The sequence below is a fragment of the Nomascus leucogenys genome, chromosome 1a (genome assembly GCF_006542625.1).
Source record: "Nomascus leucogenys isolate Asia chromosome 1a, Asia_NLE_v1, whole genome shotgun sequence".
Taxonomy (NCBI): Eukaryota; Metazoa; Chordata; class Mammalia; order Primates; family Hylobatidae; genus Nomascus; species Nomascus leucogenys.
This window is the reverse complement of record NC_044381.1, coordinates 46,464,429-46,489,581: the sequence shown is the minus strand read 5'-3', so window position 1 is coordinate 46,489,581 and position 25,153 is coordinate 46,464,429. Positions and strand designations below refer to the sequence as shown.

The 25,153-nt window shown below is 40.5% G+C and overlaps 1 long non-coding RNA gene across 1 annotated transcript in view; it reads right to left on the bottom strand.

The window, feature by feature from the left end:
* The window catches only part of LOC115835580, a 106,550-nt gene that overhangs the window by 6,795 nt on the left and 74,602 nt on the right, over positions 1-25,153 (bottom strand). The window contains exon 4 of the long non-coding RNA XR_004030625.1: positions 8,875-9,061. This is a non-coding gene — a long non-coding RNA (uncharacterized LOC115835580). The remainder of the gene's footprint in view (positions 1-8,874; positions 9,062-25,153) is intronic.

Below are 25,153 nucleotides of genomic sequence, written 5' to 3'. Positions count from 1 at the left end.
GCAAGAATCTGAGCTCTTTGAGCAACATTGGAATCAGCCTTAAAATTGCTTAAACTCAGTGCCTGCCGAGAGCACAAAGAGGAGGAGAAAGAGGGGCTACACATGCAGGATGGTTATCAGAAGGACAGAGCCTGACACCAGGGACTTCCGGCACAAGGCTCACTTCCGCCTCCAGTGAAGCTGCCCCATCCCAGTTGTGACACTAATTACGCATACTGGGGAGTTGTTCTTGGAGACACTACAGCGAAGTTGTAACTTTAGGTTACTTCAATGTGCTGGTTTTTTTTTTTTTTTTTTTTTTTTGACATACCTTGCTCTGTCACCCAGGCTGAGGTGCGGTGGCACTATTATGGCTTCCCATAGCCTCAAACTCCTGGGCTCAAGCAATCCTCCCACCTCAGCCTACCAAGTAGCTGGGACTACAGGTATGAGCTACCACTCCTGGCTCCATGTGCTTCTTTAAAGTATATTAAGGTCACTATGATTGGCTGAGCAGTTTTTTGCCAACACTTGGGTGATGGAAGGAAATTAGAACCAAGAGTGGTGGAGCACACCCGTAAAGCCACTTAGATTTTGGTGAGCCAAATCGAAGGAGAACATCCATCTGAAGAACAAAGAGCTTTCACAATCCCATCTATTGTGTTCACATGCCCAAGCTTCACAGCAATGCTCACTTTTACTATTTGCTTTATTCTAGCATGTGTTCTTTCTTTTTTTGATTCATGAAGATGTCCTAGAAAGTGTTGACTTATTTGCTTTTCTAAAGAATGATGCATTACAGAGCAAGAACAGTTGGATGAGAAACATATAGGGCAAAACCATATAGTGAAGACTGTAAAGACAATAAAGACTAAATAAAGATCATGTCCATTCTTTTTTTTTTTTTTTTTTTTGAGACAGGGTCCCTCTCTGTTGCCCAGGCTGGAGTGCAGTGGCACAATCTTGGCTAACTGCAACCTCCACCTCTGGGCTTCAAGCGGTTCTCCTGCCTCAGCCTCCTGAGTAGCTAGGACTACAGGTGTGCACCACCATGCCCAGCTGATTTTTGTATTTTTAGTAGAGACGGGATTTCATCACATAGGCCAGGCTGGTCTCAAACTCCTGACCTCAGGTGATCCACCCGCCTCAGCCTCCCAAGGTGCTGGGATTACAGGCGTGAGCCACTGCGCCCAGCCCAATCATGTCAACTCTTATATTGCTCCTGTCGATGACACACCCTTGACATTGAGGTACTATGGAAATTTCAAAAGTACAGATCATTATTTGTGAACACAGAATTATGAATCCAGGCAAAATTCTTAGATTTTCTTTGTGCATTTAAATATGTCATTTCCTATATGCCACATAGAAATCACAACTAGAAGGGAAAAAAAGTGGAAGGGACCAGAAATAACTTCTGGAAAACTGAAACATTTTTGTCTCCATGTATATAAACTTAAACACATCTGAGTACTACGGTCTGCAGGGCCATGCTTGATCCTCAGCAATATTCCAGTCTGTAGCAGCATCTCACTTCTCATATAATTGCATTCATTCCCACATCATACTACACTTACTTATATGCCATCTTCAGCTGATTTTAACTTCTATGCAAGTTTTTCCCCCTTTTCAAGGAGTTTCAATCTACTTGTGTGAACTTTATTACCAATCAAAGTTGTTCTGGAGGGCATGGCTTACATGGCTACTCTCACTTGGCTTCCTAACAGCTCCCTTCAGACCTGGACAACTCATTCCTTGGCCCCTGGTGCACCTGGCCACCCACCGGCCTCCCACAATATTGCCAGCTAACAGCACAGTACAAAGGAGATGCACCCTTTTGTGGGCAGAAAGATCTGAAAATGAGAAGATCTAGGGGGCAAACCAAACATACACAGTTCCTTTTCCAGATCGCTGAGCAGATAAATCACTTCTTCTCTCATGCGGAGGAGTTAGTAAGGGACTTAAAAACAAGGATCAGAGTTCTATCTCCTGGGGGTTCAAAGCTCTTTCCTGTCTGAGAAGAGTAGGGCATCTTCCCACTTAAATTCCACAGATGCCTGACTTTTTTCCCCTGGATGTTAATCTACTGTCCTGTGAGGATCATTTATATTTATTATGTGCCAAGCCCAACACCCAACACATAATTCAAGATAACCCCCTCATAAATTCTCTGTATAGGATTTATACATCCCAGATGGGTAGAAGTTTTGATCTTTAGAACTGAGCAGATTTTTATAATTCACAAAACGCCCTGCAATGTACATAGCTCTGTCCCTTGCGTTTCCTACGGAGCCTCCAATGTGCAGGGAGATTATGGAGCAAAGATGGTGAAATCAATATTAAGCTTGAAGAATTTGTTATAAGGATGTTGATAAATGTCTCAGATATATGTGATTTATTCCTTAAGAATGTTCTCTCTGACTCTTTTCAGCTAAATACGATGTATAAGCTTAGGAACAAAATCTATTTTTAAGACTGCTTGGAAGTAACAAAAATGTGTGCTGATACTCTATCCAGGAGCACTATCTTAAAGGAATCAAGTTTCTTCGTTTCTGGTCTTGGATGAGTGGACAACCTAAGACACCTTAATAAAAAAAGACAATGCACAGAGTTCTTGATACATTAAAAGTATTCCACAACATGGGCTTTTAGAGATGTTTTAGGAGGAAAGGTAAATAAGACTAGTTTCTGTAATAGACAACTTCTAAATCTTAGAGGCTAATTTAACATAATAAACATTTGTCCAATAGAGGTAAAGAGAAGGTTTTGCTCTCATTTAGGGACCCAAGTAAGAGAAAAGAAAGTGAGGATGGGCATTAGGATGTTTCATTCAGATTGATTTTCAAAGCACTCGGCCTAGAAACGACACTCACATCACCTCTGCATTCACCCGAACTCAGACACGTGTGCCACACCTAACTACAAGGACTGGAAATGTGGTCAACAGAGTGTCCAGGAAGAGCAGGACAAGAATCTTGATGACTACAAGCAGTCTTATGCCACAAGTGTTAAAAACAGCCAGGACTGAAAGAAGCCAGTTACAAAAGAGATTATATGATTCAATTCATATGCAATACCCAGAACAGGTTAATCTACAGAGACAGAAGTAGATGAGTGGTTGCTTAGGGCTGAGAGGAGTTATGGGGGTGTGGAGAGGTGATAACTAAAGGGTGATGAAAATGTTCTAAAATGGACAGTGGTGATGGTTGCACATCACATATATGTGAATATACTAAAAATCACTGAATTCTACATTGCAAATGAATGAATTGTAAAGTAAATGAATTATATCTCAATATAGCCATTTGAATAAATAAATACAATCAACAGATATATAGAAACGCTGTACCATATTAGCAACTTTTCCGTAAATATATAAATATAAATTAAAAGTATATTTTTTTAAAAACTATTTTTAAAAAGTCAAGATCAATTTCAAGGATAGTGAATATTCTCCTGTAATGTCTTCCTTCCACCTTATTCTCAGGTAAAACTGGTGAAAATGAACACCAGAGTCCCAATGCTTCCAGTCAGAAAGTTTCAACTTCAAGGGTGGTTTTCAATCAGTTTCAACCTTGGTCTCCTATTCTGTAAAATGGAAGTGACACACTGACTTCAATCGTTTGTTGTATTTATTAAGTAAGACATCAAATTTGAAATACTGTGGCAATCCAGGCATGCAGTTGGCTATAGATTAAAGCATATTAATTATTTAAACTCTTCAAAGGGAAGTGAAATCTCAAAAACACAAATAACCCCCCCAAATTGTTGAAGATTTGAATAGACACTTTACAAAAAAAGATATTCAAATGGTCAATAAGCATATGAAAGAGTACTCAATATCATTAGTCACCATGAAAATGCAAAGCAAAACAACAGTGAGATACCACTACACACCAAAAAAAGATATTAAAATGGTCAATAAACATAAGAAAGAGTGCTCAACATCATTAGTCACCACAAAAATGCAAAGCAGAACCACAATGAGATACCTCTCCACACTTACCAGAATGGCTAAAAATGAAAACCAACTCTACTGAGTGTTAGCAAGGATGTGGAGAAACTAGAACTCTCACACATTGCTGCTGGATGCTGAAAATTGTACAATCATTTTGTAAACCTATTGCCACTCTTTGATAAATGGGAATATTCATCTACTCTATGGCCTAACAATCACACGCCTAGACTATATACCAAGAGAAATGAATGTATTATGTTCACAAAAACACCTGTACATACATAACAGCTTTACTCACAATAAGCAAAAATTTAAAGCAGCCCAGGTATCCATCAATAGGAAAATGGATAGATAAACCTGTGGTATATCCATACAATGGAATAGTACTGAGCAAAAAAAAAAGAGAGACTATTGATATACATAATAAAATAGATAAATTTCAAAAAAATGCTGAATTGGCCGGGCACGGTGGCTCACGCTTGTAATCCCAGCACTTTGGGAGGCCGAGGCGGGCGGATCACGAGGTCAGGATATCGAGACCATGGTGAAACCCCATCTCTACTAAAAATACAAAAAAAATTTAGCCGGGCGTGGTGGCGGGCGCCTGTAGTCCCAGCTACTCGGAGAGGCTGAGGCAGGAGAATGGAGTGAACCCGGGAGGCGGAGCTTGCAGTGAGCCGAGATTGCGCCACTACACTCCAGCCTGGGCAACAGAGTGAGACTCCGTCTCAAAAAAAAAAAAAAAAAAAATGCTGAATGAACAAAGGTTAAACTAAAGAATATATATGTATTAATATTATTCCATTTATATTAAGTTCTTGAACATAGAGAACTAATCTATAGGGATTGACAGCAGGTCAGTGGTTACTTGGAGTTGGTTGTATAACAGCACTTGACTGGAAAGAAGCACGAATTAACCTTTTAGAATGATGGAAGTGTTGTTTGGTTTGTTTTTGTTTTGAGATAGAGTCTCACTCTTGATGCCCAGGCTGGAGTGCAATGGAGTGATCTCGGCTCACTGCAACCTCCGCCTCCCGGGTTCAAGTGATTCTCCTGCCTCAGCCCCCCAGTAGCTGGGATTACAGGCATGTGCCACCACGCCTGGCTAATTTTGTATTTTTAGTAGAGATGGGGTTTCTCCATGTTGGTCAGGCTGGTCTCGAACTCCCACCCTCAGGTGATCCACTCACCTCGGCCTCCCAAAGTGCTGGGATTATAGGCGTGAGCCACCGCGCCAGGCCTGGAAGTGTTTTATATTTAATGTATTTGTCAAAATTCATTGTGCTGAACACTTAAGATTTATACATTGTATTGAATGTAATAAAGTACTATTAATTTAAAAAACAAGGAAATGGGGGCTAATGGAAGGAGAGAAGAAACTATTTCATCCTTTTTGCCTTGGATGTAAGAGGGTAGGTGGCACATACATGTTAATTTTCTGCATCTGCATCCTGCTACCTGCCTTCCCAAGTCACCAAGGTGCAAAGCCCTGGAAAGTCACCTCTAGTTAATATTCTCTACAGACAGTTCTACAGCCACACCCAGTGTCTACTCTGCAGGTCACTGTGTTCCATGTTACAGTAAATAAATAAATACATGAATAATAACCTCTTGGTTATTATTCTAACCAGGATATGTCTTGGATTATGTTTTTCTAAAGTTATATAAAGCTTATAAAAACAGGAAATAAAGTACATTGAAAGCATTGCAGAAAAAAAAATCCAAAATAGACAAAAATGAAATGAAGGCTATGAGAAAAAACAACAGAAGATGCATTTTTTTTTTAAGTTCCAAATTATGCCAGTCAAAACTCAGGAGCAGAGGAAATGAGAATCCTGGTATGGAATGGCAATCCAAGGCAAGGAAAACAGAACACTCAAAGCACTGCGCATAGCATAGAGCAGGATAAGCCAACAAAGTCTGCATATTAACTTACAGCTGGCAACCAGCTAAAATGGGAATTTAATGACTCTTAAGGCTTGTGTCTTATACATGAACAGGAATTGAATCAAAGTTGGTTACAGAATCCTTTTAAATTACTGGAGCAGATTTTATTCCATCGCTTTTAGATTTTAAGATTAAGCTTTGGTGTAATAGAAATAACCAACAACCTATTAATAAACGTTGAACTGTCTTCTAATAGTGGATGGGACTTTAGTTTTGTTAGCTGTTTTCACAACATGCATATTCAGTAGCTGCTTTTTATAAATGTGTATAGATTCTAAAATAAGAGCAAGTTAAATATGCATGCATAATGTCTCTGCCTAAATACATGCACTGAAAACTGCTGTTTATGAATCGTGACCATGACCATCTCTGATTTCCTAATGTTTGCCACTGTGGTTGTAAATTCATTTGTTTCTCTAATATTTTGACTTTCTGTATATCTCAAATCTACATTATTAAGAACATAAAGATTCTTGATAATTCCATCTTCTTTGTGGACTGTCAATTTCATCAAACAGAAATAACTCTTTTTCTTTGGGCGCGATGGCTCACGCCTGTAATCCCCGCACTTTGGGAGGCTGAGGCAGGTGGATCACCTGAGGTCGGGAGTTCGAGATCAGCCTGGAAAACATGGTAAAACCCCGTCTCTCCTAAAAATACAAAAATTAGCTGGACGTGGTGGGGGCGGGGGTGGGGGCATCTGTAATCCCAGCTACTCAGGAGGCTGGGGCTGGAGAATCACTTGAAACCGGGAGGCAAAGGTTGCAGTGAGGGGAGATCACACCACTGCACTCCAGCCTGGGCAATGAGAACAAAACTCTGTCTCAAAAGAAAAAAAAAAAAAACTATTTTTCTCATCTAATGCTTTTTCCTCAGACATTATTTTTATCAGCTATTGATACCATTAGGTTAATTTTTCTTCTGGCCAGAATTTGCCTGTTCTTTTTATCTCTAATATTCTTGGATTGCTTTGTTTTTGGAGCATTTCTATGAAACCACATATGACTGTGTATTAGTGGTGGTGGTGACAGGTTTTTGTGGCTGTTTGATCTGCGCTTTTTGTTTTGTCCAGGAGGACAGTGTTCCTGGTCCTCCAACTTAACAATGATAACTTCCTTCATGCTGTACAAATAGCAGCTCCCCGGTCACACCCCGGACCTCATCATGACTCATAGCTGCACCACCTTCAGCATCTCCCATTTGAGGCTCTCACCCTCTGTCTCTGTCTCCTCCTTCCTTAGCATCAATCTTCAACAGCTCCTCATTCCCCAGGGGCCTCCAGATGACTGAACACTTTCTTTTGTCACTTCTCTGCCTTTGCAGACTAGACCCCAGAGCCCATTATTCTCATCATCCTATGCACACCCTTTCATCTCTGCTGCCCCATGCATCTCTCCTGTGTCCTATCTCAAGTCAGAGTTACTTGACAAATCCAATCCTGGTTAAACTCAACTATACTTAGTCTTCACCTGCACCCAAGCAGCTAAACACGGATGAGCTTGGAGTATCACTGGACTGGCGATTACCTCTACACTGGTCTTCTCCTGAGTGCGCTTTGACCCTAATTTTTTGTTTTTTGTTTTGTTTTTTTGAGATGGAGTCTCTCTGTCACCCAGGCTGGAGTGCAGTGGCACGATCTCGGCTCACTGCAAGCTCCATTTCCTGAATTCATGCCATTCTCCTGCCTCAGCCTCCCGAGCAGCTGGGACTACAGGCACCCGCCACCACACCTGGCTAATTTTTTTGTATTTTTAGTAGAGATGGGGTTTCACTCTGTTAGCCAGGATGGTCTTGATCTCCTGACCTCATGATCCGCCCACCTCAGCCTCCCAAAGTGCTGGGATTAGAGGCATGAGCCACCGCGCCCAGCCCTACTTTTATTTTTTAAATTACATGTAATTTTTTTTTCTTAAAGACAAGGTCTTGCTTTGTTACCCAAGCTGGATTCAAACTTCTGGGCTCAAGCGATCCTCCCACTGCAGCCTTCCCAGTGGCTGGGATTACAGGGACACACACAGTGCCCCACATTCTCTACCCTATAGAAAACCAAACCCTATGCTCTTTTCTGTTGCAATAGTATATCAACATTTCTGCTCCCTGGTAAAGGAATCTTGTATCAAAGGACTTAGTCTTTTTTAGCAACTTTTTAAAAATCACTTCAAGGACTAGAAGGATGGTAGAAGTATATGTTCAACCCCTTCTCTCAATCCTGTCTTGAACCATGTCCTATGATTGCTAATAATATACTCAGGACAAACCAAATGCTTTTAATGAGAGAGGGTGGGACCATTACTAAGCAGATGGGGCTGAACCAGATACGAAGGGCTGGCTGAGGGATTCGCTTCATCCCCCAGGCCCTGGTAACAGAATTAAAGAGAATTCAGTCTAGAAAAAGTGCCAGAAGGGGCTTCACACCTATTTCCCATAAGCCAACATAATATAAGAGCAAAAAGTGCACTATTGCCCTCAGGGAAGGGAGAAAAGTAACCAGGTCTCTGAAGAAAAATACAGCAGAAAAACAAATTACCATCATACTAAGAAAGATTTTCTTTTGAATCATCAGCCCCTGGAATAAACATTAAATTTATAAGGTCTTATTATTTTACTTAGTCTCACCACCTAAAAATATATCTGCTAAATAGATCAACTCCATCGTTTATTGCAGGCCTAATGGAATTCTGGCATTAAAAACCTGATCCATTTTGGGTCCTTACCTTATAAAACTTCATGCCTATCAGATCCTTTAATAGACAGAGAAGATCATTAAAACTCCAGATACTTCTACAGCCACAGTCCAGAAGTGGCAAAGCTCATTTTTAAAAATTTACTAATGGCTCACATTCTACAGGCTGACTTCTAATTGGATCTAATTTGACTGCAAAACTCAAGTTGGCTGAAGGCCTTTTGAACCTGCCATTGTAAATCACAGCTCAAGAAGGCAGACCCCAACCTGATGGGCCTTTTTAGCAATAAAGAGAAAAAATGGTTACCCGTCTCCCAGCCAAAGGAAGGCCACTTTTCTGAGCAAGCTGGACAGTCTGAAAGGCAGTTCCTCCAGCTCTTATGTTCATGAAGTTGAGCTTTGGTCAGGTGGGTCTCCACACATGTCTTCTCCAGCACGACAATCCTTCACGTAGCTGAGATAAGGTTGGTATAACCAGCACGACCCCAGAAAAGCTACAAAAAAAAAAAGAGGTAAAATGTAAAAGATCATTGAGTTTGAGACGGGTTTAGTGGTTTCAGGTGTAGCTTCACAGTTTATTTCCTAGACAGAGTCTGATGGAGGCTGAGAATCATTATAATATACTATAGTCCATTTTGGAGTTAGATTCCCTTACATTCCAGTTCTGCCACATATTTGCCATGTGATTGCAGGCAAGACACTTCACCTGTCTGAACTCCAGTTATATAGAGAGATAGAGTACCACTCACCTAGTAGCATTGTTCAATGCAATCACAATTGAAAGTCCTCGACACATAGTACGTGCTAAATAAACCATGTGCTAAATAAGTAAAAACTCTAATATTGACAATTCAACCCTTTCCAAGGATGTGTCCCCATTTCTTTCCACTTTTTTCTGTACTTGTCGCTGACAAGAGTGAGAGATGTGCATATAGCCTTGCTCATAATGGGTGCTCAGGAAATAGTTGTTAGCTTGGTTTAATTTAGCTGATTAAACCCCATTGCCACTGTGAGGCACAACAGCCCTCAACATTCCCCAGAAAGACTAGACTAACCCTAGAGCTTTCAAAACTAATCCAGATAGGGGAATTTAGGGCAGAGGGGCTTGGGATCTGTGCAGTAAAGCAAGTAGACCAATCTCAGGGTCTAGAATGGTGAAGACTAATCAGTGTCCTGAATGCACAGATCAGGGTAGCACCATCCTACTGTTGGCCACGGTTCTAGGAAATTCCCTAAAGCCCAGGTAATTCAGAATTTCTTAGTACCCACTTCCCCTAAGGAGGCCTAAGAGTTCCTAAAATTATCCAGAATTTAGGAGTGAGACTTTTTGATCACCACACTGGTCAGCCAGTCCCTGCAATGACCCAGTCTCTTGGTCATTCTACCAGCCTGCTGGCCATCTGCACTTTGACAGTTGCTTATTTGCTGAGATTTGGGAGTAAATGGAACAGCTTAGGGGAGACATTTTTCACATTTTGACCACAATAGATAAATGGTACAATCCCATTCACCTATTCCAGTCTAATACATTTATAACTACCTTATTGATGATCATTGCTATGGGAGGTCATGGAAGAGTCCAAGTAAGGTCATTTACTTCTCTATATCTGGTCTGGTCAGCTGAGTTTAACTTACATGGAAACTAAAGCCTTGATGCCTTGCACAGCTCTCATCATAGAAGGTAGACAATTAGTGGAGGCATTCAACGTTGCATTAACTTTTTGCTCCATTGCGACAATGTAGGTTTGGGATCCAAGTGAAAATGAAATGGAAACTTCCCCACAGGTTCTCAACATCCCAACAGGTAGCTAGGAGCCTGGGCCAGGTGGGAGCACAGGCATAGCTTCATGAGGCTCTTAGGCAACTGGCTGTGGCCCCATGCCTAGGGGCTCAGCATACAAGCATTAAAATTCACACTTGCTATTCAAATGATCAGAAAGCAAGGCACACCCTATGCTGCACAAAAGAGCCTATGGGGAGGCCGGTGTGGTGGCTTACGCCTATAATCCCAGCACTTTGGGTGGCCAAGCTGGGTGGATCACCTGAGGTCAGGAGTTCAAGACCAGCCTGGCCAACATGGTGAAACCCTGTCTCTACTAAAAATACAAAAAAATTAGCCAGGCATGGTGGTGGACACCTGTAATCCCAGCTACTTGGGAGGCTGAAGCACGAGAATCACTTGAACCCAGGAGGTGGAGGTTGCAGTGAGCCGAGATTGCACCATGGCACTCCAGCCTGGGCAACAAGAGGGAAAAATCATCTCAAAAAAAAAAAAAAAAAAAAAAAAAAGAGGTTATGGGAGGGTTATGCTTCTCCTTCTTTTTTAAAAATTTTAATTGACACATAATAATACACATTTATGGTATACAATGTGAGGTTTTGATACATGTATATATTGTGTAATGATCAAATCAATGTAATAAGCATATCCATCATCTCAAACATTTATCATTTCTTTGTAATGAGAACATTCACAATCCTCTCTTTTAGCTATTTTGAAATACACATTATTACCTATAGTAATCCTGCTGTGCAATAAGACACCAGAACTTATTCCTCTTATCTAAATGTAACTTTGTACCTGTTTACCAGTCCCTCCATCATTATGTCCTTCCTCCTCTCTCCCCAGTCTCTGGTAAACACTGTTCTCTTCTCTATTTCTATGAGATCTTTTTTTTTAGATTTCAAATATAAGTGAGATTATGCAGTATTTGACTTTCTATGTCTTATTTATATTTCACTTAACATCATGTCTTCCAGGTTCATACATGTCATCACAAATGACAGGATTTCATTATTTTTATGACTGAATAACATTCCATTGTGTATGTATACATTTTTCAATCCACTCTTCCATTTATGGATACTTAGGTTGACTCAAGGTATACCTTAGCTATTTTGAATAATGTTATAATAAACATGAAAGTGCAGATATTTGGTATATGGATTTCATTTCCTTGGGATCTATACCCAGTAGTGGGATTTCTGCATCATATGGTAGTTCCATTTTTAATTTTTTGAGGAACCTCCATACATTTTTCCATAATGGCCGTACTAATTAACATTCCCACCAACAGTATGTAAAGTTTCCCTTTTCTCCATATCTTCACCATCACTTGTCATCTTCTGTTGTTGTTGTTTATTTTTCCATAGGTTATTGGGGTACAGGTGATATTTGGTTACATGAGTAAGTTCTTTAGTGGTGATTTGTGGATTTTGGTGTGCCCATCACCCAAGCAGTATACACTCCACCCTATTTGGTGTATTTTATCCCACCCCTCCCTGTTGTTGTTTTCTTAACAACAGTCTTTCTAGCTGGAACAAGGTGATATCTCATTATGGGTTTGATAAGACTCTAAAAGCACAGGCAACAAAAGCAAAAATAGACAAATGGGATTACATTAAATGAAAAAGTTTTTGCATACCAAAGGAAACAATCAACAAATTGAAGAGACAACCTACAGAATGGAAGAAAATATTTTCAACTTATACATCTGAAAAGGGATTAATAACTGGAACATATAAGGAACTCAAAGAACTCAATAGTGAGAAAACAAATAGCATAATTTTTTAAATGGACAAAAGACCTTAATAGATACTTCTCAAAAGAAGATATGCAAGTGGCCAACAGGTATATTTCTTATGCTCAACATCACTATCATTAGAGAAATGCTCCTCCTTCTTGAATTATAAGTATAGCTCAGCAGTAGCCAAACATCATCCTGAGGACAAAGAGTGGCCTTTGGCAGTGTTTATCCCACCTTGTCTTAAAATAAGAGAAGGTAGGAAAATATAGAAAGTAGTGCATGGAGCTAAATTTGGGCTATTCAAAAGACTTTAAAATAGTCATAAGTGTCCTTTTTTTATAAGAAGTGCTGACATCAGATCATGGTTATGGCTTCTTAATATATTTACTTGCTAAAACAAAAAAATTGGCAATCATTTGCTATATTCCTCCTAGCCATTCGCCTTTATAAAAGTTTTTGCCAGTCCTTAAAATACAGAAATCTGGAAAATCAGTGAAAGGAAAATAGCATGATGTCTGTGCTATAAGCCAGCTGTGGGATCTCAAAATCACTCAGATTATTTGCTTTTCAGATTCTGTGTCAGGAAATTGGAGGCAGTGAGGCAAGTGCACCCACCAAAGGTGGATTTGCACATGGCTTTTTGGCATGAGCCCAGTCAAGCCTTGGGGTCTCCAGTGCATCACACACATGGTAATAAAATAAAGGCTTTCTCACGGCTGGAAATTAATTGAGTAAATTTCAGGTATCCATAGCATTCTGTAAGTATAGATCAAGAAGTTTTCACAATATGCAAATGCTGATTTTTTTCCTTTTTTTTTTTTGGACAGTGACTATGACAGCTTTCCATCCCCACCCCACTTTGCTATCCCTTGTCTTATTCTTCTTTTTAAATGTGAAAAGTAGAGACATTGGCACCAAAAGAAGCCTGAGTCCTGGGGTGCAGCCCAACCTTCCTGGCTGTCCTTCTCTCTCACCCCAAGTTTCACTTAGAATGGAGCCCATGATTTATGTGCCCCAGTGGAGTGGCTCACAGCCTGCTGGCCAGCTCCCTCTGCTTCACTCATAAATCTGAGGTAAAGAACATAGAACAGCCAACAACCCCCTCTTTGAAAGAGCTGGGAGTGTCAAAGCAAAAATGCTGGGAATATTATGGATTCAATAATGGTCTCAGTTTTTTGTTCCAATCAACCAGCTAGAGATTCATAATCCAAAATTGGATTCTAAATGTGTTCTCAGAGCATAACTCAGACTTCCAGCTTCTCAGATCCCAGAGCAGGGGTTCACTGTGAAATTCAATATCACTTCAATCTTCAAGGATGCAGAATCGTAACATGCATCCCAGGAAAAAAGGTGCAATGGGTTCAAATCCTAGCTCTCCCACTTACCAGCATGTGACCCTTAGCAATTCACTTAACTCTTCTCAGGGTCAGATTCCCCATCACCAAATTGAGATGCAACAATGATTTATCAATTGTTGGCTCCAGTGAGATGACACAAAACCAGTACTTAGCCAGTGCTGAGCATGTAGAAAGTGCTCAAAAATATATTGTTATTATTGTTATCCAAGTTTGCTTATTACAGCCCTTCTCAAACTTTCTGGTCTAGAATTCCTTTACACTTTTAGAAATCGTTGAGGACACCCAAAACTTTTGCTCAGAAGGGTTTTTTATTGACATGTATAATATTTGATATTATAACAAAACAATGTCTGAAACACAAGAATACGAAAACACACATTCCATCAGCAATCAGAACAATGATGTCATCACCCATCATGTAGCCACTGGAAAACTCCACTGTACGGTCTGAGAGGATAAGAGTGGAAAAGGTAAACAACAGCTTAGGATAATAGCTTTGACTTTACATACTTTAGATTACCAATTAAAAACCATGGGACTATTGTATTCTTCTCTTCGCAGGAAGTAGTATGCCTTATAATGTCCACCCTACATGCTGTCCTGTTTATTCAGATTCTATCAGGTGAAGAACCAAGTCTTTTTTTTTGTTTTTGTTTTGTTTTTTTTTTTTTTGTTTTTGAGGCGGTCTCTCACTCTCACCCAGGCTAGAGTGCAGTGGCATGATCTCAGCTCACTGCAACCTCCGCCTCCTGGACTCAAGCCATCATCCTCCCACCTCAGCCTCCTGAGCAACTGGGACCACAGATGCCTGCCACCATGCCTGATTCATTTTTTTTTTTTTTTTTTGGTAGAGACAAGGTTTTGCCATGTCGCCCGGGCTGGTCTCAAACTCCTGAGCTCAAATGATCTGCCCGCCTCAGCCTCCCAAAGTGCTGGAATTACAGGGGTGAGCACCCACACCTGACCGAGTCTTCTTTTAATAAGCTATTCACACTTTAGTATCAAGAATTCTCCTTTATATCATAATCTGTGTCATCTCATTTCTTCTTTTTTTTTCCTTAACAGAAGTGGGAAATATCCAATAACAATCAAAATTGCTACTATATACTGGGTAGCAATGTGCCAGCCACAGTGCCAAGAGCTTAAGAAAAATTCACCTGATTTGGTGCTTACCCTAGTGTGCCCATTGTTACTTCGAGATTGCAGATAAGATAATAGAAAAATTACCCCAAATCATTCCAGTAATTGGAGCACCCTGGAGGAGCCCAGACCTCCTTGATTGTAAGCATGCTTTATAATTTACTCCCCAACTCACTTCACTCAAACTCACCGACTACATTCACACTCCACAATTATTCTGCTTTCTTATTGTTTATGATAAATGTAACGGCAGTGATCGAGTCATGATCTCTGCATTATTCTTCATTTAAAATAAGTCTTTTTTTACTATCAAAATCCCGACTGCTTTTTTTTTTTGCAGAAATTGATAAGCTGATCCTAAAATGCACATAGAAATGCAAGAGATTCAGAATAAAGCAGGATAAAAGTTGGAGGACTCAAACTTTCTGACTTCAAAACTTAACCACAAAACAATGGTAATCGAGGCAGAGTAGTACTGGCATAAAGACAGACGCATAGATCAATGAAATGGAGTCAAGAGTCCAGAAATAAACCAACAAGAGTGCCAAGACAATTTAATGGGAAATAATAGTCTTTTCAAAAAACAGCACTAGGACGATGACAGTCACAGCAAAAGAATAAAGGAGAGCTTTATCTCACACCATATACAAAAATTAACTCAAAATGGATTAAAGACCCAAAGATAAGAGCTAAAGCTATAAAACCCTTACAAGAAAACATAGCATTTGGGCATCAAATACACAAGTGACAAAAATAAAAGATAAATTGGACATCATCAAAATTAGAAAATGTTGTGTTCAAAGGTATTTCCAAGAAAGTGAAAAGACAACTCACAGGATGGGAGAAAATATTTGCAAATCACACATAAGGGACTTTGTGTCCAGAATGTATAAAGAACTCTTACAACTCAATAATAAAAAAGCAAATAACCCAATTTTTAAAAGGGTAAAGGATTCGAATATACATTTTGCCAAAGAATATATACAACAAGCACATGAAAAGATGTTCAAAGTCATTAGGCAATAAAGAAATGCAAATCAAAACAACATGAGATACCATTTCACACCCACTATCATAGCTAAAATTAAAAAGAAACATGTTAACAAGCGTGCAAGGAAATTGGAACCCTCACACACTGCTGGTGGGAATATTACATGGTGCAGCTACTTTGCAAAACAATCAGGTAGCTCTTCAAAAGGTTAAATATAGAGTTACCATATGACCTAATGATTCCACTCCTAAGTGTGTTCCCACGAGAATGGAAAACCTACAGCCACATAAAAACTTGCACACAAATGTTCATAGCAACATTATTCCTAATAGCCAAATATGTTTCCAAATGTCTATCAACTGATAATGGGATAACAAAATGTGGCACATCTACACAATGAAATACGGTTCAGCAGTAAAAAAGAAATAAAGTGATAATTCATGCTGCAAGATGGATGAACTCTGAAAACATTATGGCAAGTGAAAGAACTCAGTTACATAAGGCCACATATTATATTATTCCATTTATATGAATTGCCCATTATGGGCAAATCCATAAGGACAGAAATAGATTTGTACCAGGGAGAGAGGGGAATGGAGGGTGACTGAAGAACACTGGTTTTCTTTGGTGAGGAATGTTCTGGAATTAGATAGTGGTGATGGTTGCCCATCTTTACTAATGTACTAAAGAACCACTGAATTGTACACTTTAAAGGGATGAATCTTATGGTATGTGAAGTATAGTTCAGTAAAGCTGTTGTTTTTTAAAAATCAAATCCTATTCTTGAACTAGTTTTATATCACTGCATTCCTTCTGTTTTTCTTGACCTTCCAACCCACCTCAGGCAATGAATCTACAAGTCAAACAAGTTATTAATTTTATTTAGTTGAAGCATTGCTGAAGGCTGAAGGAAATGCAGTGTAAACCTAGGCAAGCCATATCATAAATTAAAGCTAAAAAGTACATGTAAATCAAACAAGTAATGATTCCAGATTTTAGCTTCTGAGTGTAGACAATATCCAGAGGAAATGTGTTTCATGGGTAGGAGAAAAAATGAGCCTGCTTTTCATGGACAGGATTTGATCATTTTAAGCAAAGAATAAATCCCATGTTCCCAGTTTTCACTCTCTTGGTTTTTTTCCTCCAGATCCGAATTCCCACCTGAATTCACCAACATTATGTAAGCTGCTGGAGAAGCTGTCAGGGACAGCTGAGCCCCAAGAGCAAGTTCCAGAATCCTGCCTTCTGCAGAGGAAGGCTGTCAGCCGGCCGCCCCCACAGGGACCTGGACCCTTGGAGGAGCCATGGGCCTGCCCGGGTCTCCTCGGATGCCAGCTGTCCTCCCACGGGCTCCTGCTGAGGACAGCACTCCAGCCCAGCAGTCTGGGAGTGAAGTGCTCCCTGACAAGTTGTCAGAATCACAAAATCTGGAAGAGCTGAGCAAGTTTACTCAGGGAGGCAGAGTGAAGGGAGAATGAAATAAAAGACTTAGAAGAATTAAGGAGGGAAAATAAGCTAAACTGCCCAACAGACTTTCACGCTATCTCAGAGTTGACAGATCATAAATACTCTTGTGACTTTCTTAGTCCATGAAAAATACTTCAGATTCTTGAAAGTTGTTCCTTGAGGGGTACTCTTTTTTAAAGTAACCACTAGAGACTGAGTTTATGTTTTTTATGAAAGGGAGTGGAGACAAATAGTAATGGTGGATTGCCTTTTGTTCTTGTTCATGCGTCTTACCGTTACTTATAATACCAGAGCAACCGTATTAGCTTTAAGAACCACCAACAAAAAGGCAAGTCAAGAAATAAGATAACTAGCCAGAGATTTCCAAACCACACCTCCAGCTTCTAAACAACCCAACATTCCTTATCGGAAATGCATCATGTCCCACTTTGGGAATATTGATGTTCCAACAAAATTTGAGCCTCTCCAAATGCAAACATTTTATTGTCCCTGAAAAGACATTTATTAAATTAAAGCCAAAGAAAGGAAATGGGGGGAAAAAAACATGAGGTTCACTGAAAATTAAAGAGATGAAAAAACAATTCTGACCAAACACCATTTTGCTGAGTTATGTACAAATAATCAGAAGCATGTTGTGCAGGTTAAACCTCCCTTGAACCGAGATTCTGAAGTTAAGAGACAAAGTGTTCAGCAAAAACTAAACCAAAAACAGCAAACATGTTTGGAATTTTGCCAGGCCTTAAAATAGCTTTTTTAAAAAAGCTGAAAATTGTGTTTTTCCTAAATTATCTATATGTCTTCAGGATAATAATTTCCCCCTGCCAACAGTGGCTAAAATAAGAGAAACTAGGAAACCAAACATCCTTTCTCTATCTGAGCCTGGATTTGTTTACCCTGAAACTTTTCATTAGCCTTGTTTAAGCTATCTAAACTTGTACATATGAACTTAATGCTTTTTTAAAAAGAGAGAAGTTTTTAAATAAAATAATACTAAATACAAGTCAATACAAAAAGATATTACAAGTTTCTCTTCTGGGTAAGAGGAGAGAAAATTATGTAAAGAAAGTGGAATAAAGACTACAGGGGCACTCTTGTAGATATTCAGCCTGCCAGTACTCCTTGCAAATTCCCTTGACCTTAATTGTAACCAGCTCATGCCTGAACATACACACAATCCAGTCAGTTCTGGCACAATGTATATCAACTCTTTCATATGTAATTAACAAATAATGGAATAATTGGAAATATAACCCAGGACTTACATGCATTAATAACATGATTCGTCCTCAGTGTTAAAGTCGAACACAAATGAAAACCAAGTATGATACACTCATAGGGCTGAATGCTGCAAGCCACAAAGGAAAATGAGACTGTACAAGATGAACATGCACCCCCATGTTCTTCCTCTCCACTGAGTTTGGCCACAGGCTCTGTATGACAACAGCACTTTGCTCAGTTCTCCCCAAACTTTGCAGGCTACACCCCAGTCTCCAGAACTCAGCAGGCTCTCCCCTCCTTACACTCGCTTCAATCAAGCTACTTTCATCATTGTTTTAAAGGGCAAGTCTTACAGCAGTATTTATTTTTTTAGAAACTAATGTGTCTTTTGTTTTTTTCTTTATTTTTGAGACAAAGTCTCACTCTGTTGCCCAGGCTGGAGTGCAGTGGCACAGTTGTGGCTCACTGCAACCTCTGCCTCCTGGGTCCAAGCAATTCTCCTGCCTCAGTCTACCAAGTAGCTGGGACTACAGGTGGGCATCGCCATGCCCAGATAATTTTTGGTAATTTTTTTAAGTAGAGACGGGGTTTCACCATGTTGGCCAGGCTGGTCTCAAACTCCTAACATCAGGCGATCCACCCACCTCAGCCTCCCAAAGTGCTGGGATTACAGGCATGAGCCACCGTGCCTGGCCTAATGTGTGTTTTTTTTTTTAATGTGTTAGCATGTCATTATGATTGTTTATCTGTTGTTGTTGTTGTCTAGTTACAAGGGTGTAGAGGTAAACATAAGCCCTGTTTTTATTAGTGTTCAGTTTTGTATCACTCAGGGTTCTTTGAAATGCCTGTATCACATGACAGCAGAAACATCTGTGACTGTAAAGTGCAGTGGCCATTTGTCTCTCTATCTAGGATGGCGACTAATCTTGGTATAGAGTTCCATGACATGTGTGGATTCTTTTGCTTGACACCTTAAGCCTCTACTCTGATTAAATAAGCCAAAGGATTGCCTCTTCCCCAGTTCATTTCATAGTGCATTTAGTCAGGTGAAAGAGGGCAAAATGAACTGATAAAATGTTCTCTCTCGCTCCTTTTTCTGCCAAAATAATTGGTATAGTGCTTGGAAAGAAAGGACAGATCAAGAGCAAATCCAGTTATTTATGTTGCAAGTTATTCGAATGAATTTGAATTTGGGAATTTTCCTAAGTACAATGTCTAGAATACTGATCATCTTGCATCCAAACCTCTAAACTGACTCAGCTATTAAAAGGCACTGGCAAGATTTTTCCATGAGTCCTAGTTTAGTCTAGCTGAGCCAATAATTTGTAATTCAGCCTGGTTGGGGGTAAATATTGCCTCCGGCTTCTTCACTGACAACAGTCCAAAGTGGATTGGGAGTTTGCTGACAACTGTGGATCTGAACTGAAAAGTCATCACCAAACACCCCCGATAACCCAGCCTGACCCCTGGCCACTAACGGTTTTATTTTGTTTGGTTTTGTTTGGTTTGCTTTGCTTTGCTTTGCTTTCATAGCACCACAGCTAACACAAACTGAAAGGCAAGAGCTGCATTAATTTCTTAAAAAGTTGGCGATTCAGGGCTAGCAGTCAAATTTTCATTAAAGTATGACTTCTTACTGTGATTGAAGGGGGAAAAAAACACTGGTCAATCCTTTTGTAAATGAAAATCAGGAATTGCTGAGATATCAACTGGTTTACTCCCTCCATTCAGAGTGGAGCAGCCTGAAGCTCCAGAAGGAAGTGGGTGCTCTGATGAACAGCTTCTGGCAGGGAACCTTTGCCTGAGTCTTGGATGGACTGAGTACCACCAGCAAACCTTCATCTCCCTCTGGCACACACAGTGGAACTCACAATGGAGAAGCAGCTGAAGACAGTGTCTGTCAGCACTCCAAAATGTCTGTCAGCACTCCAAGATGTCGACGCTGTAGGTCACTATTTGTTTATTTATTATTTTTATTTTTTCCTTTTTTGAGACGGAGTCTCACTCTGTTGCAGGGTGGAGTGCAGAGGCCCGATCTCAGCTCACTGCAACCTCCGCCTCCCAGGTTCAAGTGATTCTCCTGCCTCAGCCTCCCGAGTAGCTAGGATTACAGGCATGTGCCACCACACTCAGCTAATTTTTATATTTTTAGTAGAGATGGAGTATCACCATATTGGCCAGGATGGTCTCGATCTCTTGACCTCGTGATCCACCCGCCTCGGCCTCCCAAAGTGCTGGAATTACAGGCGTGAGCCACTGCTCCCGGCCAGTTCACTATTTAGACACATGAAAATACACTTATGATATCAGACTCAGTGAGATTAGCAGAATGCATAATTTGCATAAAATGATTAAGTGAGTGCTACAGCAGATTGTATTTTCCAAAGTTGGCTGCGAAGTGTCTCCCATTCGCCTCCCTTCTAACATGTGATTTGGACACTGCTCCCATTGAGAGGTGGGGTCTTTGTTTCCTCTTCTTGAATCTGGACAGGCTTGTAACTTACATGTAACCAACAGAATGAAGCAAAATGATGCTGCACGACTTCCAAGGCTAGGTCACGATAGAATTACCTTGACTGCTAGAACACCTGTGGTTGGAGCCACCACATAAGAAGTCTGACGACCATGCCACAAGGCAGCTTAAGTCACATGGAAAGGCCACTTGTATGCACTCCAGCTTGCAGTCATGTTCGAGTACTCCCAGACAGGCGCCAGACATGCTCATGAACGGGTCTTGCAAGGCAAAGATAAACTGTCTCCATGGTTCCCTTGCTGAATTCCTGACCCACAGAAACCACGAGCATCACAAAATGGTTATTTTAAGCTCATAAACTTCAGTGTGATGTGCTACACAGCGATAGTAACCGAAACAAAGGCTGATGGTAATCTTAAAGCAGCTTTTGCAAAAGTCATGAGATTGTGCATATTTTAAAATAATAAAAAATACTTCTGTCATATCAGTCTGACTTCCTCCTAACTCTCTAGCCCCCATCACTCCCCTCAAATCTCACCCACCCACTCCTATCCCCACCATGCCCATCCAACGCCAATCCTTACTTCGAACCTTGCTTTCAGCTTTCCCAAGTTTCTACCTGTCCCTGTCCTCAAATAACCCAGGCTGCATCATCCCTTGGTGGCTTTATTCTGTTTTTCCTTCTGATTGAAAAGTCCCACCTTTTCTCCTGCATCTGGTGAATACCCACGATCTTTCACACTCAGCCATCCAGCTGTTCCTGACCCTCCCACCACTCCTGGTGCCTCCTGCCATTTGAACATCTGTCACATCTTCTGGGGCTTACCTAGAGAAGCATCAGTCCCTCTCCCCACAGGAGACCATAAGCTTCTGAATGGTCAGAGCCATGAGTGCTTCATCTTCTCATCTTCCTCCAGGGCCTACCACTGAGAGTTATCTGTAACAGCATGGCAACTCCTGCATGAGCGTGAACAGCAAGCACCTCACTACCTTCTGTGCCCCAGGCACCTGCTTGTCTCACCTTAGTGAGACATACACACTTCAAACCTGAAGGTGCTCTATAATGCATAACTTGCACAGCTGGTCCTAGTCATTGTTTCTCCATCTCACAAATAAGGAAATTGAGTCTTGGAGGATGCTCAGCTAACAAGCAGTGGGGCCAGGACAGAAACCCAAGTCTACTTCCAAAGTCCATGCTCTTTCTATAGCATGTAGTGACTTTTTGTTAAATAATGACCTAACACACACATATAGTTGCAGATACATAATTTGTATCAGGCTGGGTGCAGTTGCTCACACGTGTAATCCTAGCACTTTGGGAGACTGAGATGGGTGGATTGCTTGAGGTCAGGAGTTTGAGACCAGCCTGGCCAACATGGGGAAACTCTCTCTCTACAGAAAATACAAAAATTAGCCAGGCTTGGTGGCACATGCCTGTAATCCCAGCTACTCAGGAGGCTGAGGCACAAGAATTGCTTGAACCCGGGAGGCAGAGGTTGCAGTGAGCCGAGATTGTGCCACTGCACTCCAGCCTGGGCAACAGAGTAAGACTCCATCTCAAAAAAAAAAAAAGGAAAAGGAAAAAAAAATTGTATCAGTCAAGATGGCTGCATTACTGCATTACTCTACGGCAAAAAATAACCCCCAAATCTTGGTGGCATGAACCATCAGGGCCAGTCTCCAGGATACGTGCCCCCATGTGATGGCTCAGCATTGTGGCTCCATATTACAAATCGTTTCTACCCTTGCTGAAGCAGGGAAAAGAGAATGGAAACTTGCACACTATCAATTAAAGGCCTTATTGAGAAAATGGCACATGACATTTCCACTCATATTTCTTTTTTTTTTTTTTTTTTTTTTTTTTTGAGACGGAGTCTCACTCTGTCACCCAGGCTGGAGTGCAGTGGCGCGATCTCGGCTCACTGCAAGCTCCGCCTCCTGGGTTTGCGCCATTCTCCTGCCTTCAGCCTCCTGAGTAGCTGGAACTACAGGCACCCGCCACCGCGCCTGGATAATTTTTTGTATTTTTAGTAGAGACGGGTTTTCACCATGTTAGCCAGGATGGTCTCGATCTCCTGACCTTGTGATCTGCCCGCCTCGGCCTCCCAAAGTGCTGGGATTACAGGCGTGAGCCACCGCGCCCGGCCCATATTTCATTGTTCGCAACAAGTTATGGCCATGACTAACTTCAAGTGGGTAGGGAGTTACGATCTTCCTGTCTGCAAGCGGAAGGAACCCAGACATTGAAGAAGGATAGTAGTATCTGCCACCTTGCTCAACAAAAACAACTAGAAGAACAGGGCAATTATTCAAAAAGGAGGTGATAGCTTGCCATTTCTACACAAACCCACATTGCAGGGTGAGTCCTGAATCACCTTAAGGTACCAAAAAAAAAAAAAAGATTACAACTGCTCTCTAAGTTCAATCCACCATTTATGCTGACAATAATAGCAAGACATCTACTGGCAACCACAGTGAAAACCACAACCAACGTTTATAGAGTGCTTTGCAATTTAAGTAGTATTTTCATATATGCTTGCTCTATCAAGCAACATGAAAAGCCTTCCAAGTCCTAGCCAGAGCAATCAGACAAGAGCAATAAATAAAGGGCATCCAAATTAGAATAAAGAAAGTCAAACTGTCACTGCCAATGATATGATTGTATGCCTAGAAAACCCTAAAGACTCATCCAAAAAGCTCCCAGATCTAATAAACAAATTCAGTAAAGTCTCAGGATACAAAACCAACGTATGCAAATCAGTAGCACTTCTATACACCAACAACGACCAAGATGAGAATCAAATCAAGAACTCAATTCCTTAGGCCAGGCACGGTGGCTCACGCCTGTAATCCCAGCACTTTGGGAGGCCAAGGAGGGTGGATCACGAGGTCAGGAGATCGAGACCATCCTGGCTAACACGGTGAAACCCTGTCTCTACTAAAAATACAAAAAATTAGCCTGGTGTGGTGGTGGACACCTATAGTCCCAGCTACTCTGGAGGCTGAGGCAGGAGAATGGTGTGAACCCGGCAGGCGGAGCTTGCAGTGAGCCAAGATTGCACAACTATACTCCAGCCTGGGCAACAGAGTAAGACTCCATCTTAAAAAAAAAAAAAAAAAAAAAAAAAAAAGAACTCACTTCCTTTTACAACAGCTGAAAAAAAAAATGACTAGCAACATACTTAACCAAGATGAAAGACCTCTACAAGAAAAACTATAAAACATTGCTGAAAGAAATCATAAATGACACAAATGGAAACACATTCCATGTTCATGGATGGGAAGAAACAACATTGTGAAAATGACTATACTGCCCAAAGCAACCTAAAAATTCAGTGCAATTCCCACCCAGATAGCATCATCATTCTTCACAGAATTAGAAAAAAAAAAATCCCAAAATTCATACAGAATGGAAAAAGAGCCCTCATAGCAAAGCAATACTAAGCAAAAAGAAGAAATCCAAAGGCATCACATTACCTGACTTCAAATTATGCCACAAGGCTACACTTACCAAAACAGCATGGTACTTATATAAAAAATAGGCATGTAGACCAATATAACAGAAGAGAGAACCCAGAAATAAAGCCAAATACTTACGGCCAACTGATCTTTGACAAAGCATACAAAAACATAAAGTGGGCAAAAGACACACTGGGAGAGTCACATGTAAAAGAATAAAACTGGATCCCCATCTCTCACCTTATACAAAAATCTATTCAAAAGGGATCAAAGACTTACATGTAAGACCTAAAACGATAAAAATTCTGAAGATAACATCAGAAAAACTCTTCTGGAATTGGTTTAGGCAAACAATTTATGACTAAGACCCCGGAAGCAAACGCAACAACAGCAACAACAACAAAAAAATGAGACCTAATTAAACTAAAAAGCTTCTGTACAGCAAAAGGAATAATCAGCAGAGTAAACAGACAACCCAGAAAATATTTGCAAACTATGCATCTGACAAAGCACTAGTATCCAGAACCTACAAGAAACTCGAACAAATCAGCAAGAAAAAAAAGAATAATAATTACATCAAAAAGTGGGCAAAGGATATCAATAGACAATTCTCAAAAAAGATATACAAACAGCCAACAAACATATGAAAAAAATGTTCAACATCACTAATCATCAGGGAAATGCAAATTAAATCCACAATGCAATACCACCTTACTCCTGCAAGAATGGCCATAATTAAATTAAAAAGTCAAAAAACAATAGATAGTGGAGTGGATGTGGTGAAAAGGGACCACTTTTACACGGCTGGTGGGAATGTAAATTAGTACAACCACTATGGAAAACAGTATGGAGATTCTTTAAAGAACTAAATGTAGAACTATCATTTGATCCAACAACCCCACTACTGGGTATCTACCCAATGCAAAAGAAATCAGTATATGAAAAAGACACAT